Below are 15,198 nucleotides of genomic sequence, written 5' to 3' on the forward strand. Positions count from 1 at the left end.
CAAATAAATCTTCTTTTACCTGCGTTATCTTTAAACAGCACATGCTAAATTAAGTTCTTTATTTGTGCCGAAACATGTTGTTTTGGTTCTTTTTTATGCCTTCAGGGGAAGCACTAGCTGAGTAGTTTTCAGGTCAGTAATCTAAATTCCAAGTTCCTGGATTTTTTTTTATTTTACAAATGAATGAAATAAAACAAACAAATTCTTTACTCTTAATAAAAATTGAAAGAGATTCTGGAACAAAAACGAACATTTTTGCAGTTTTGCTTAAATCCTGTGCAACATGATGGATATGTTAATTGAACTAATATGAGTTTTGTGTTAGTAGACTTGCTTACAACAATTGTTGTACTGTAAATGTAACAATTTAAAAAGGTGCAACTGCAATAAAAATGAGCTAAAAATCTGCAGTATGCTGTAGTAATTTTGATTTAGAGATGCAGTTGCATTTAGGTAGGAGGAAATGTCCCTCTGCTTACCTTCACGTTGCTCAAATACCTTGGTTGGATGCCAGTTACAGTTTTGGAAATTAAGGAAAATTATGGTTTATCTAACACAGATATAGATTTTTTTTTTTTTAAAGTGATTGGTTTTTCTAAGCAGGAAAACAATCACAACAGCAGAATCCGATTCCTATTTGAAATGCTAAAATGATCCCAGTCACTTTGATTTTTCCCCTTGGATTTCTCTTGATCATAGTGGATCAAGTCCAGCTTTTAATGCCATTAAATATTGAGCTCCCAATACTTTTGTTGAAAGGTGTGAAGAACAGCATTTTGCCATATTGGTGTGATGTAGTGGCTGGTGATCAAACATAATATCTGTTGTTTTCACAGTGTTGTTTTGTATTTGGAGGCACCGCAAGTTGTTTTTTATTGACGTGTTCAATTATGAAATGGTGCCAAATAATTAATCTCTTTCTTGGGTGTCAAAATGTGAATATAAATAAGTGCATAACCGTGAAGGTCCATTGCTTCCTTTGGAACCTTCTTGTGAAATGTCAGTGAGTGATGGCACTTAGTAGACTTTGCCATGTGGTGAGCCTGATTTATTGGAGTGGCCGCATGGAGCTTTGCCCACATTTTACTCTTGTTGTTTTCTTAATGAAGACAACACAAGTGTCACTGCAGCCATAAACTCTGTGCTGTTTATGTGCACAGAGTCTTTCTATTAAGAGCAAATAAAATGGACAAAACTTTTGTGATTCTAAATGACTTGACCTGAGCTATTTTGTTCATTTCCACGATTAAATAACAATTTTACATTAAGTTAAGTTGTACCCACTTTTTGCAGAATCTTAATTTGTGATTATTTCTACAGTTTGTGCAGTTGTTCCTACTGTTGTTGCATTTCTTGTAGCATTAACTGGTCCAAGTGTTGGAAATCAAATCTTGCCTGTTTGCCACCTAATTACATGTTTTATATAGACGTCTTAGTGTTTAAATTTTATGTTCTTGTTCAGCTTATTGCATTTTTTAAACAGCATTCTACTTAACTGGTAAATTAAAGTCTCCCTTCAGTCACTGAGTAAACCATGAAAAGTTCATCTCTGTGTATCAAACACTGTAAAGCTAGTCTGTGCTACACATTAACAAGTTGTAAAATTGGAAAAATTCAACCGTTAATGTTTGAACCAAAAACCGATTCAGACTAAAAGTAGTGATATGGAAATCTCTACCCTGCAAGCTGACTGTAGGGTCTTCCTAAGGTAGTAAAACTGTCTGAAATCAAGTTTTTGAGGTTATTTTTAGTAGTCTGCCTTTTCAAGCTGGAGACACTGACCTAGACTCCCTATTTTGCTCATGATGTCTCTTCTTGCATCTAAACCACTTTGCAGAAGTGTTAGCTTGGTGAAAAACTAGAGTACTGTTGAGAGAACTGGTATGTATTCCAGTTTTTCAATTTTGGGGGATTTTATGTATATATTTACATACAACATAATATTGATCTTCCCCTAGTGTCACTTTGTTTCTTCCTGACATGATACACAGTGTAACTAATCACAGTGTAGCTAATCTATGTTTCTGTGAATCATATCTGGATTCCAAAACTCGTACACTATGGTGCTTTGTAAACTGTGTTTAGTAATAGGGTGATTGACACAATTATATGGTGTATTGACATAATCAGTGTTGGCCTAATACTGGCTCACAACGCTGGTGAACAAAAAAAAGCCTGCAGATACCAAGTTTAAAATTAGGAAGGAACTTTGCACGTGTTTGAGTAGAGCAAGCATAGATTCTAATTTGACATTAGCTGCTGTATGTGAAGACGTTTAGAGATGTTAGATGAGTTGAGATTCATGGAATAAGAAAAATCCCTAAGCGGAGCACCGCACAGTGCTACAAAGCTTGTATTAAAACAGAGGGGACTACTGGCCAATCAGTTTTCTTGGGAAATGGCGTCCCCTATTCCTGGACAATAATAAATTAAAATTAAACATTAATGAATAAGTAATGAAATAAAAGCATATCTTACATTCTTATCTTAAAATGGTAGTAACTACAGTTTATAAAGCTGTAAAGGATTTCAGACATTACAGTGCGCTATATGGCTTTGTAGAGCAAAACAATCCTGAAACTGAAACAAATTCAAACAATAAAGCCTTATAGCGTGCTTGTTAACCCTATGAATTGTGCTCTATGCCTTTACTGGATTGAATGATGCTTTTATGTTTGTTTTTACTTGCTCCCAGAACTATGAAACACTGCTGAGATTGTTGCTAAAAGAAAAAGGATAAATATCCCTCTACCCCAAGAATGATAATGAATGTGAGATTACTGAAATTATTCTCTGCAACACCACGGACAGTTCTATGTTTATTACTTGATTTTTTTTTTTTATTCTTTATGTAATTATCCATTTTTTCAGAGTAGAATAAGTATACTACATCTTTAATTTTATCACAGCACATCTTGTGATGCATAATAACTGAAGTGAATCTTGAGTAAGAAACCTACATCTAAGGAAGTTTTGCACAGTTGTCAATAAGCCTATTAACTTGCATTCACACTGTCTGCAGCTTTTTTGCCAGCCTTTTTCTTGGCTTCGGCTGCGTTTCTTTTAATCTGTATTATATTTTAAAACTCCTTATGTTGTTTTTGGAATATAGTTTGTTTTACTTGTGAGAAATAGGCAACTCTGTCCATGTTTGCGATTGGTCGTCTGGTGCTATATCCATCACTTTGATGCTAATGCAGGCATAGCCAGGTCCAGAAATCCTGCATAGACTTGACAGGTTGATCACAATCTTTGTGTGATCGCTTTGTTTAATGAGAGGAGACAAAAGAAGGATTTCCAAGGTGTGTTGAATATGCTTCGTAATACAGGTCTCTGAACCAGGAGATGTTGCTCTGTGCTGATAAAATGTTGTTGCATGACCTACAACTTTTTAAAAAATTAATTTATATAAAATTAGATTTTTTTATGACTTGTGACCATTTGGTTGATACTTAAAAAAACAACCTTTTAAATAAATGTCCTCCAGGTGAAGTGATTATAATATACATTGTATTTTATTGTACTTCTATTTTATTAGATACAGAAAGCAGCACAAAAATACAACAACAAAACAAATATCCACAAGCAACAAAGACATAAAATTACCATTATGTATCTGTGATTAGCCACTGTGTTATCTGTAAATATTGGCACGTTGGTTATACTAATAGTGGCTTTCACCTTTTTTTTTCTTGAAATGTATAAATGAACTTTCATACCACATTTGAGATTGTTTGAAATTGCTTTTCCTAAAGATAACTTAAGACTATATCAAGTAGCTGTAGTTGTGACTGCAGATTTAACTTAATTTGGTTGTTTACACAAAATTCTGACCAAATTATCCACAACTGTGGGTGAGGCGTGACTAGATAACCTAAAGGTGATGTTACAATTAACATATGTTTATGAGTACAATGTAAACTTCTTTTTGGATATTAACTCATTATGTATTGAAATAATACCTTAAAGACACATTTACAGCTGTTATTTAAGTGTGATAAATTATTGTTTAATTAATTCTGAAAATTAATTGATATGTAGCACAAAACAAGTATCTGAATTAAATGTCGACCAGATTATTTGTGTGTCTCGCTGGGCGTCAGAACCCAGTACTCACATATTTTTACTTTTTCATGTCATGTACTTGTCATGTATCAAGCAATTTGCACCTGCAGTGGAAATTCTTTTCAGAGTCTTATTTTTTTTCTTTCTCTATTTCTTGGATTTCCCAAAGTATCCAAGGGCACCATGGTCACAAAGAGCCGGAGCACTGTGGGATGCAGAGCTCTCCCAGCGGGTGTACCAATGTCCATCTTCCAGCTCCTTCTCCTTCTTTGTGGTCACTTACTAGATGTCCAGGGTCAAGGTAAGGCTGAATCTTTCCTTACTGCATTTCTTCTTGGCTGCAGACAGAGCATGCAAAGGGCCATCACTTATTTATATTTTTGTCTCCCTGTGGCGCTGTGGTCATTAAATACGTCGTTTATGAAATGTTTGTCTTGGACAGGGCTGCAATTACTGTTTGATCAAAAGAAAAATTCTCCCTGAATACTGATGTAAGCTATTTACCAAGCTCAGATGCCAATTATTCTCATTCCAGCCTCTCAAATGTGAGTTTTTGTTTGGTTTTTGTCTTCGTAAATTGAATATCTTCGGGTTTTGGACCGTTTGGTGCGGCAAAAAAGAAACAATTTCAGGAGATATCCTTGAGCTCTGGAAATTGCAATGGAAGATTATTCAGTTAATCAAAAAAAGAAAAAGAAAAAGTGATGGATCAATTTATAATGCAGAAGATTCTAGCTGTCCTATTTTCAGGACTGTTTGACAGCCTTGCAATTTGAGTAAATATTTAAACATGTGAATATAAAGTATTCTACAGTCTGCGCAAAGTGTATGAAACAGGAATACAAAGCGACAACAGTAATACAAAATAAGAGTCACCGCCAAGTCCTGAGTTAAATAAATAGTTGATAAATAAATAGTTTAAAAAAACGACATGTGCAGTGGTAGAGTGTATAAACTGTGGCGTGAGCTATCAGTTCCAGATTTAATCCTCATATCCAAGGGAGACAAGGCCACTATGCCCTCTGCTGTCAAGGCACTCCACTGGCTTCCATCCCTCCCTGTGACTGGCTTTATTTATAGCATGGCAGGAATTGCTACACTAACAAGTGACAAGAGCTCAAAATATACACACATGCACACATACGCGCACACAAATACACACCACGCTGAAGAACACACATGCCGCACACCGGTGCCAACTTTCAGGGGTGGTAAGGGGCAGCAACAAGGTTAATGCACGAGAATGGAAAGTAGTGTATTCAGCCCTTATAAAATGAGCTCTGATTAATGGGCCTCAGCTGTGGCATGTGCCAGGGTGAATTGTGTGGGAGGACGAGAGAGGACAAATGCTAGACCAGGAGAAGATTAGAGCCATCCAAAGAAACAAATATCAAATATTTACCTGACACTTGGAATAATGAGTGGACGGATACCAGTTTGCAATTTTGAAGTGTTTCTTTAGCATTTTTTTTCCTTCTGTCCCATATGTACAGCAAGCTACTTCCACTCTTGCAATAAATCAAAGTTGCATTTATTAATCAGATGAAGAAAAGGGGTCCCAAAGCTGTTGACCTTAAAGCTTTAAAGTTGATGATTGTTTTGTTTAATTCTCTTGCGCTGAGAGCTGAGATAAAGCTAAGAGATGTGTTTCTATGCGGCCGACATCTGGTTATTGGCTTTTCTGCTTCACATGATTCTATCCCTTCTGCTGAGGAGATGGTATTCTTGTCAAGGTGAACGATCTGCTGCAGAGACACAGGCAGGAGAGTGAGCTGGTTCCGTGTGCTTACAGTTTGTCAAGCCAGATGCCAATAATCACAATACCTCATATTGGTGGCAGAGATAACTAACTTCATATAGTAGTTGTTGTAGCCACATAACTTTATGCCTACTATTATTAATATTATTATTCAGCATCATAACTACAATATTCCACTACAAATATACTAAAACTTACACACTTAAATAGTCATGTCATTAGAAGTGTAAAAAGATATGCACTATGAGATATTAATGTTTTTAAGATGTCATGTGAGGCATTTATTTGATATTACTTGAGATTTTCTGTCAATTTTTTCTTCTTCTTATTTTTTTTTTTACTGGTCTTTGGATCCTGGGGAAAGCTATCTCAGCTGATATTATGACATTAAAGATTCATTTGATTTGATTGATTTAATTGTTGGTTGAGCAAAATAGCTGTGATTGCACCATAATGGAGAAACACTAACATTGTAGTATTTAGACTTTCTGCAATGTAAAAAGTGCAAGAATTGTCATATGGCTTGAATAAGTAAGTTTGGAAAGAATTAATGATCCTGCATTGTGCATTTGCGTAATAAATAAAAACAAATATAAAAATGCTGAAAAAGGCTGTTAGAGACTTTCTCATAACACTGGCAAAGATATGTGATGTAATACCTTGCTTTGGATGGCATTCACATCTGACTTTGCCCTCATCATACAGAGCTTTGTGGGGCTGGATTTAAATGGCCAAACCTATTAGTATTGTTGTCTCATTTAGTAGCAACAATTGTAAGACACTGTCGACAGAGTGCCTGTTTTTGATCAGCATCATTCTCTGAAATATTTCAGCAGGACTGATGTTGCACCTGTTTCTCGCTTGTTTTTGAATTGCACATGTGCAGCCTGCATGTCAACAAATTCTGCATCCTTTGAATAAAGTTGAAAACAAACAAAACTGTGATTCAGAGAAACCATAAATCAGAGTGATTTATATCCCATCAGTAGACTTCTCTTGTAGATTTAAGATGGAAAATGAGAACCTTGTAAGTTTTTTAAATTTATTTATTCTATTATTAATATCAAGCAGCAAGCAAAGTTGTAGCATGACATGTTTAAGTTAATTTGCCTTGCAGCACATTGCACTGTCTTTGGTGCGACTTTTGTGCCCACATGATGATGATGATGGTGAAACCATATATTTGGCAGCCCTGGTTTAAGCAGCCCTGGTCCTCGTCGCCGGCATTCGTGAAATAATTTGGTGCTCAGTTAGAATTAGAGTTGAACTTCTGAGTAAACACCTTTGAAAATACAAAACCATCATCCAGCAGCCATTATGAATCAGGTTTCATCTTTTAATGTGCTTTAATGTGTCTCTGTGGATGTGTCAACTGCAGATGATGCCTACACTAGAAGTGTATTTATTACAATATTTACTGTTCTCTGACTGTATCAGTTCTGTCCTTAATCAAACACTGGTGATATGAGAAAGTCCTTAGTAACCACACTGAGAGAGATTTGTTTGAACTTTGAACTCTATCTTCTTCTGTTATCCAATAATGTCACTTAGCTGTGTTTATGTGAACTTCTTTGCCTTCTCTCTATTAAATCATAACTTTTCTCGTATCACTTACCCTGATTTCAGCACCTCCTCTCCAACACCCTTAGCTTTCAGTTTGTTTAATTTCTAATCTACAAATGTTCTGTGAACTGAACATTTTTGTCAGCGCACTGTAGCCGTTGCATCATGCTTTGGTTTGATGTAAATCTTTGTGATCCAGGAATATGAGCTCATCTCACTGCTGCACTCATCCTTAATTGCGCTGATCATGAACATCGTGAAAATGCCTAAAATAGAAAGTGTGCTGCATGCTGTTCTGGTGCCGTCACATAAAACTGTTATACAACAACTCTAATGCATCTGTTTATGGTAATTCTGCCAAGCCATGATCTGTGATTAAACAATCAGTGTGAATGATATGCAAGTAATTTCTTAGATACACTGGACAACCCTGGGAACAGCACTTCAGCTGCTTGTAATGTGCCAAAAGACAACTCTGCCTTATCAGCAGCAATGGAAGCCTGCCAACCACCTTGCCGATTGATTATTTTTTTTATTACCAAGAATAAATGGATATTGAATCTGTGAGTAACAGAGTGACCTGGCAATGAAGACACTAATGTATTTAAGTTAAGTGTGGGAAAGTACAGTTTGACAGCAAAGCTAGTGTTTTACATTTATACAATGAAAAGTGCCAGAACCTGCAAGAAAAAAACATTGTGAGGCTCATTGCACTGGTACTGCTCATATTTTTCCAGCTCTTCTGTTAGTACCGTTTGATCTTTCATACTGCATTTTTTGTGGTAAAGTATCAATCAGTACACATAACCATAACTCCTGTAGCTTTCAGTGCATCTTTAAACTCTTTTAAATAGCACTATAAGAAAAGTGGTAGGAGTGTAGTGATGGCTCCGTCTGACAGCTCACTGTCTGCTTCAAATAAAGCAAAGATATGCTGATATCCAGCAAACATACCAGAGGGCTTAGACAGAGACAAGATAGAACTAACATGCCATTCGTCACTGCATTCGTTTAGCTGATCCAGACATCTGAGCCAGCGTTGAAAACCTTGAGAGAGTAGCAGAGAGAGAAGCCTGTAAGAACATCTGTAATGAGGGAGTCAGAGTCTTGGTTCATTTGGTAGGATCCACAGGCATCAAAAAGGTTAAAAGGAGAGTTAATGACTTGCAAAGCCTCACATCTCACATACCGGAATTTATCTCTATTTTAAGTATTGTTACAACAGGGGCTACAGCCGCACAGTGTACAGCTGTGTCAGCAGCTCAGCTACAACTCTGCTTTTACACTGTAGAAGTACTCCACACTACACCATGACAAGCTGTGATATTGGAGAAGTTAAATGTTTGTTAGAATTTCTGAAACAAAAAGAATCATGTTTTTTTAGACTATCAGAGGTAGTTGCAGACACAAAATGGGCATGTTAATAAGTAAAAAAACTTAAGATTTTCACTGAAGAAGCTCTTTTTTGTAGCCTGCCCTTTTTTAATTTGAAATATATAAGGAGTTTTAATGCTGGCAGTTTCTGCAACACAAGATCTGAAAGAAAAAAACTGATAGGAGAAACACTGTCTGCATAGTAAAACTGAATCCATCTCCAGTGTGCATCATTTTCCTGTTCTGCTTTCTGTGATGAATCCTCTGCTGCGTTCCTGTGCATAACTTCTTAATGATGCAACATTTAAAATGTACAGAAATCTGCAATGCAGCTGCTATATCACATGACCTTGGATGAATGATCAGCTTGTAGAGAAGCTGTCCTTAATGTACACTACCGATCAAAAGTTTGGGGTCACCCAGAAAACTTCATGTTTTCCATGAAAATTCACACTTTTATTCATGTGCTAACATAACTACACAAGGGATTTCTAATCATCAATTAGCCTTTCAACACCATTAGCTAACACAATGTAGCATTAGAACACAGGAGTGATGGTTGCTGGAAATGTTCCTCTGTACCCCTATGGAGATATTCCATTAAAAATCAGCCGTTCTAGCTAGAATTGTCATTTACCACATTATCAGTGCCTAGACTGCATTTCTAAATAATTTAATGTTATTTTCATAGAAAAATGCTCTTCTTTTGAAATAAGGGCATTTCTAAGTGACCAAAAACTTTTGAACGGTAGTGTACTTACTGTTAGTGTTCAGTTTGTCAGTAAAACCAGAACTTGCTCCCTCACATGTCTATGAATATTTTTTTGACCAAACGTTACTGTAAATTTCATACATAGTATTTGAGTTTGCAAATCTTTCTTACTCATCAAATCTATATATGATATTGTTTTATATGCCATTTGCGGGAATTTGCTGATCCTGATTTGCTGGGGTGGCATGGCTCAATGGGTGGAGTGGCTGTCTTGCAACCGGAGGGGTCACTGGTTCAATCCTTGGCCTAGAGAGCTCATGTCGAGGTGTCCCTGAGCAAGATGCCGAACCCCCTAACTTAGGTTATCGTCTTGCCTGGCAGCTTCCCCCATCAGTATGTGACAGCAATTTTGTTGTACACTGTATAATGACAATAAAGCGCATTCTTCTCTATTCTGAAATGTCCAACTTTCGTATCCCACTAGATGGCAGTATTGCTGTGTTTAAATGCAGTAATTCAATCTACTATTCTAGGTGGGAACCTTTAATGTTTTAAATGGACATGAACTATATGGTTACTTCTCCTATAATCTTCTTTTCACTGATTAAATCTGTTCCTGTTCTCCTACTTTGCATTCACATTATCTCAGTTTTTATTTTAGGGTCACTGCAGATTTAAACTACTTTTTATAGCTTAAATTGTACCATTTTGGAACAAATCATTTCTATTAACCAGAGATGGCGTAATTGTTAGAGTGAGATGATTTTGCTTTTGTTTTCCAGAACTGTGTGTCTGCAGTGTCGTGTTTTTAATGAAAATGTCGACTCCAAGTCATCCAAGATTCATTAGCCCAAACAGGGCGTTTGTAGTCAACTGAAAAAAGCCCACGACACAGCAGGGCGCAGCTCCATTACAACACAAATGACTTGAGAAAACCATCTTACAAAAACCACCATTTAGGGAGTTCATTTAGGATGCCTGGTTGCACTTGCTTATTTTGATGACCTTAATGTGACTGAGCCAAAAGACATCACGCCACTAAGGTTTTTGTGTTTCTTTTAGAAGACCGTGACTGTCGCTGCTGCGCCTTTCATCTGCTTCACTCTGATTTACCAATGTACAGGGTCATGAAATATTACAGAGGACCGTAAAAGCCATGACACATCTACTGCCCAGTACAGAACAGGGGGAGTGGAGTCCCAGTGGACTATGTCACAGTCACTGCCGCTGACTCCCCACACACAGCAAGGCCCATTAAGTCTAACTATCTGCCTCTACGCTTCCCACCAGCAGCACCTCTTATACAACTGAAATTCCTGTGATAGCGTGTTTGTTCAGGAAAAAAAATGATAAATCGTCTTCCTGAAGTACGAGAGTTAGATTGCTTTTAAAAGAGATTTTGCAAGTTCAGAGGAGGAGAGGAGAACAGCATTTGCAAAACAAGTCAACGTAAATCATTGTTGTTCCAGAAATGACAAATTGTTTGACAAAGCTACTGCAACACATGGACTCTTCTTTTGCTTTTCTGAAACTTGCACTGTACCACACAATCTCAAAATTGTAGAGGTTTGCTAGTTGTTATGGGACTGCAGATGTTCAGCTGTAGATGGAAGTCCTGCAGACGCTGTGAAAAGAGCTTCATGCTTTCTTTTGTGGCTCTGGAGGTAGTTTTGTAAGGGCTGACAAAATAACCTTGATATCCATCAGGGCTGTCTAAGCCAGAGCTTGAGAGTGTCAGTTCTTTTTTTTTCTTCTACATTTAACAGAATGCAGGCATAACCGTACCATTTGCTTGTTAAGGGAAGTGTAGCAAAAGCTGCTATTAAATTGCATTCAGGGAAATGTAAGCACCATCAGCATTTTTGGAGTTTGAGCTATTACACTGAGTACAATGTAGAATTGCTCACCCTCTGCTACATCAATGTGTACCTTTCTCTTTTGTTCAACTACAAGGCCCAGAGTGTAGAGCACATTTTCCATTAATTACAAGATTTCAGTTTGTTCCCAGCTCCTTCCATGCACTGTAGTGTTCTTGGGCAAAACACTAAACTGAAGTTGAAAGATGTTTAATGACAGTGAGCACCTTGGATGGCATCTATACCACCACTGATGTGCAAGTGTGAGTGTGAATGTTTGAATAAGAAACACAGTGGCTCTGTTCTTATACCGATACAACCATACCATGTGGTATGCCAGAAATAGATTTTGTAACTTCCAATGCATAGTAGGTTTAATGCCTAAAATATCAAGATTCTCTTTTCCATCTAGTCCAATTTTGCAGTATACAAGCCAGCATGCTTTTTGGCCATTTTTACCCACAATCCCCTGCACAGTTATGTCACATACATCACAGTATCTCGCACAAATATAAACAAGCTTGACTTGCAGAGAGTGCACAGACCAAATGGCAACTCATTTCGCACAACAGACGGACTCATGAGCAAGTTATTTGCAGTTTGAGCCACAATATTATGATCACATAGTTTGTCCCAGTGTATGATACTGCATGCAACAGTACGTATTTTATGAGGGCAGCTCCACTACATAATAAATGGAAAAGAAAAAGCTTCTGATTTGGAACGCAGCCACTATAGAACAGAGCTAAGGTTAAAACACTGCATAAGTGCAGAGTATTTACCATTTAAATCAAAATGTTTTCTTATTAGCCTCCTAACTTTAAATCTTGCTCTAATTTTCTGTATCTTTCTATTCCATGTTAAATTAATTTTCCATTGCAATTCTAAATTTGCTCTTGACCTTAGCAGCTGTAGTTTTCAGAACAGCATCTCTGCAAAATCTATTCAGTATCTTTTCTTCTCTTGAACTTTCTCAGTAGATATATATGTTAATTCTATTACCCAGGTATTTGTTTTAGACGCAGCGTTTCCCACAAACTTGCCAAACTGTGATTTTGAATTCCACCGTCAATGCATCCAAATGAATGTCAGCCTCATCACCCTTCTACGGAAAACAAGATGAATAGTCTGCAACATTAAATAAACACTCACAGCTATAATGGAACATGCTATTGTAGCTTTACCTGCCTTGAGGGAAGAGTTAAAGCTGCAGAGGAAAATGTCTAGTGAACCTTGTCATCCTACACAATGACCTCTGCATTGTGTACTCTTGTTTAATGCCCTTTTCCCTTGAGAGGAGCCCGGATTGCTTTTTGTCGTCGTGGTACTATGGTTGTAATAACTGTGAGCTCAGGATTTAGGCATAACACTGTATGCCCTTGGAGAAACGATAATTAAGGAGATTTGTTGGTTTTGGAAATCAGACCCAGTGCCTGTGGTTGCACCATGCAAGGCTGACTGTGCATGTGTTCCTTTTTTCTATGCTCACCTGTGTGATTATAAATTTAATTGTGCTGCCAGAGTGAGAAGACTCCAGATGTCCTCAGAGTGTTTGTCCTCTGACGGTGTTGTGGTAAGGGGTGTGGCTGCATGACTGGGCTCCTGCTTTGGTGGTGGCGCTGCTCACACTGTTCTTCAAAACGACATCTGATTTGGGGAGTCGGGGGGACCTTTCACCATATGCATCACAGTCTCATCAAGTGTTGCAGTCTGCCCAGATTAATGGGGCTGAGAGCTGATTATGCAGGGCTGTACATCATGTCTGTCTAACTGCCTGCTGCTCCCCCTGCCTATCAATGATCCACCCTTCTATATTCCATCCTTTCATGGGGAAAAGTAGGAAAAACTGACACTGTTGCCTTCAGCAAGAAAGACTCCTGTGGTTTACCCCCAGTCTAATGCAATGTGATGTGTGTTGAGCAGTTTGTCATTTATCTGTTGATAAAGTGAGAAGTGAAGCATCCCCGCTATTCCGAGTACTATACTCGCTTGTAAAGCCTTTGTTGATACACACAAACACATACTTCGTATAAATGAGCTGTGCTGAGACACAGTGTGCAGAAGGAGCCTGTTTGAGCAGTTGGAAGTGCTAGAACCAACAATATTTTTAAAATGTGCACAAATCACAATGTATGATCGGTATTTTGTATTTTAAATTCATGACGGTGTCTGACAAGGAAGTTTAAAGTGTAATTATATGGACTGGAACTGCTAATATACAGGTATTTTAACTCCAAAGGCTTAACTGCTGAGTTGGGCTACACGCATGTGTAAATTACCTCTGTACTGGAACCCTGTGAGCCCAGCCCCGTGTAGGGGATGGATTAATCTTCCCAGCACATTATTGAATGTGTTCCCTTGCTTGGGAGCAGCCGATAAATTGCGCTTGTCACAATGGCCCTGCACCTGCTCTCCATAGCCTTGGAATTTCTAACAAAGCATCACATTTCTGAACATAGAGTTCTCGGCTATAAAAAATAATAGAGTCACAGCATGTGCAGCAAATGTTTGAGGAGGACATGTAGCAACAGAAAGACAGGAAAGGGAAGTGATCATCCTGGTTTTTGTTTTACGTTGTATATCCTCCCTGATGAAAATGCCAGCTCTTTTTAGTAAGATTTAAAATTGAAATTATTTCAGGATTACCACTGATGATAAGAGTATTAATGTCAGCAAAGACATGTGTTTTAATGAGTCTTTGACCTCAGAAATTAGTTTATCAAACTGTTGTAATATTGAAGTATTCAATGTTGAATTAACTATGATAGATAATATACTTCTCATTCTACAATTGCCTAGAAAGGTATTACTGTGATGTTAAAAAATGGTGCCTTAATAACCAATGTGGAACTGTTGCAAAATCTGATATTTTGTGTTAGCATCATGCACTATATCTTATATGTTGATGCCTAAAATTAGCTTTTATTGTCTCCTTACAATACATTGTTTTAATTCAAACCTCTAAGATTCAGTGTTGCAAAGCTCAAGTTAGTGAACTTATTCTTTTCCTGATAATATATTCAGTTGGTTCTCTTATCTCAGTGTGTTACAATGAATGGCAGGACTGTGTTTTGTATTAGTTTCTCTCTCTAGACCCTTCAAAATGCCTTCTGGCTAATAATGCGGCTGAATATTACAGTTGGTATGTCGACTCCTACATACGCTGGTTGCAACTGTAATGGCTTCACATGATTCATGTGGAGGTGAAATCCTCAGCTAATAACGGCTATGAACAATCGAGTGAGCAGAATTAGCCAGCCAGCTCAATCTGATACGCATACACAACCACTAAGAATATTTCACATTTTGAAACAAACACAACAGAATAAATGGACTCCCTATACTTCCTTTGCACTGCTCAATAATTGAAACAACTCCCACAACTTTATATGTTTTTCCCTACTGCTCTCCCCACACCCTTTCCATGCAATTATTGTCATCCAAATCAATATTCAGTACACTCCACTGAACTCACTAAAGACTATCGACTTCATAAAACTCTTGGAAATTTCTTTTTTCCCCCATTGCGCTTTTTGTTTAGTGGCTGCTTGATTCAGCAACATTCATCATAGACAGATCACACTATAGTTTAAATGAATGCATATTTGAGCCCAAAATGTAATGTCCATCTATGACATGTAATGAAGCAAACAGTATGGTGTTAAATGCTTCTCTAGTTTCACCAATAGGGGGAGCTTGCACACTTGCCATCACCTGTGTTCCTCACAATGTCTTTTTTTTTTTTTTTACATCTTTCGTCATGCATCTTTATTCTTGCTCTCCCATCCAGCCCGTTTATAGCCTTTGTTTTACTCTCCACCCTAAAAGGTCATATGCTGTATATTTTCATTGCTTTTGTTTGTTTTGTC

This window comes from Acanthochromis polyacanthus, chromosome 13, assembly GCF_021347895.1.
Source record: "Acanthochromis polyacanthus isolate Apoly-LR-REF ecotype Palm Island chromosome 13, KAUST_Apoly_ChrSc, whole genome shotgun sequence".
In the NCBI taxonomy this organism is placed as follows: Eukaryota; Metazoa; Chordata; class Actinopteri; family Pomacentridae; genus Acanthochromis; species Acanthochromis polyacanthus.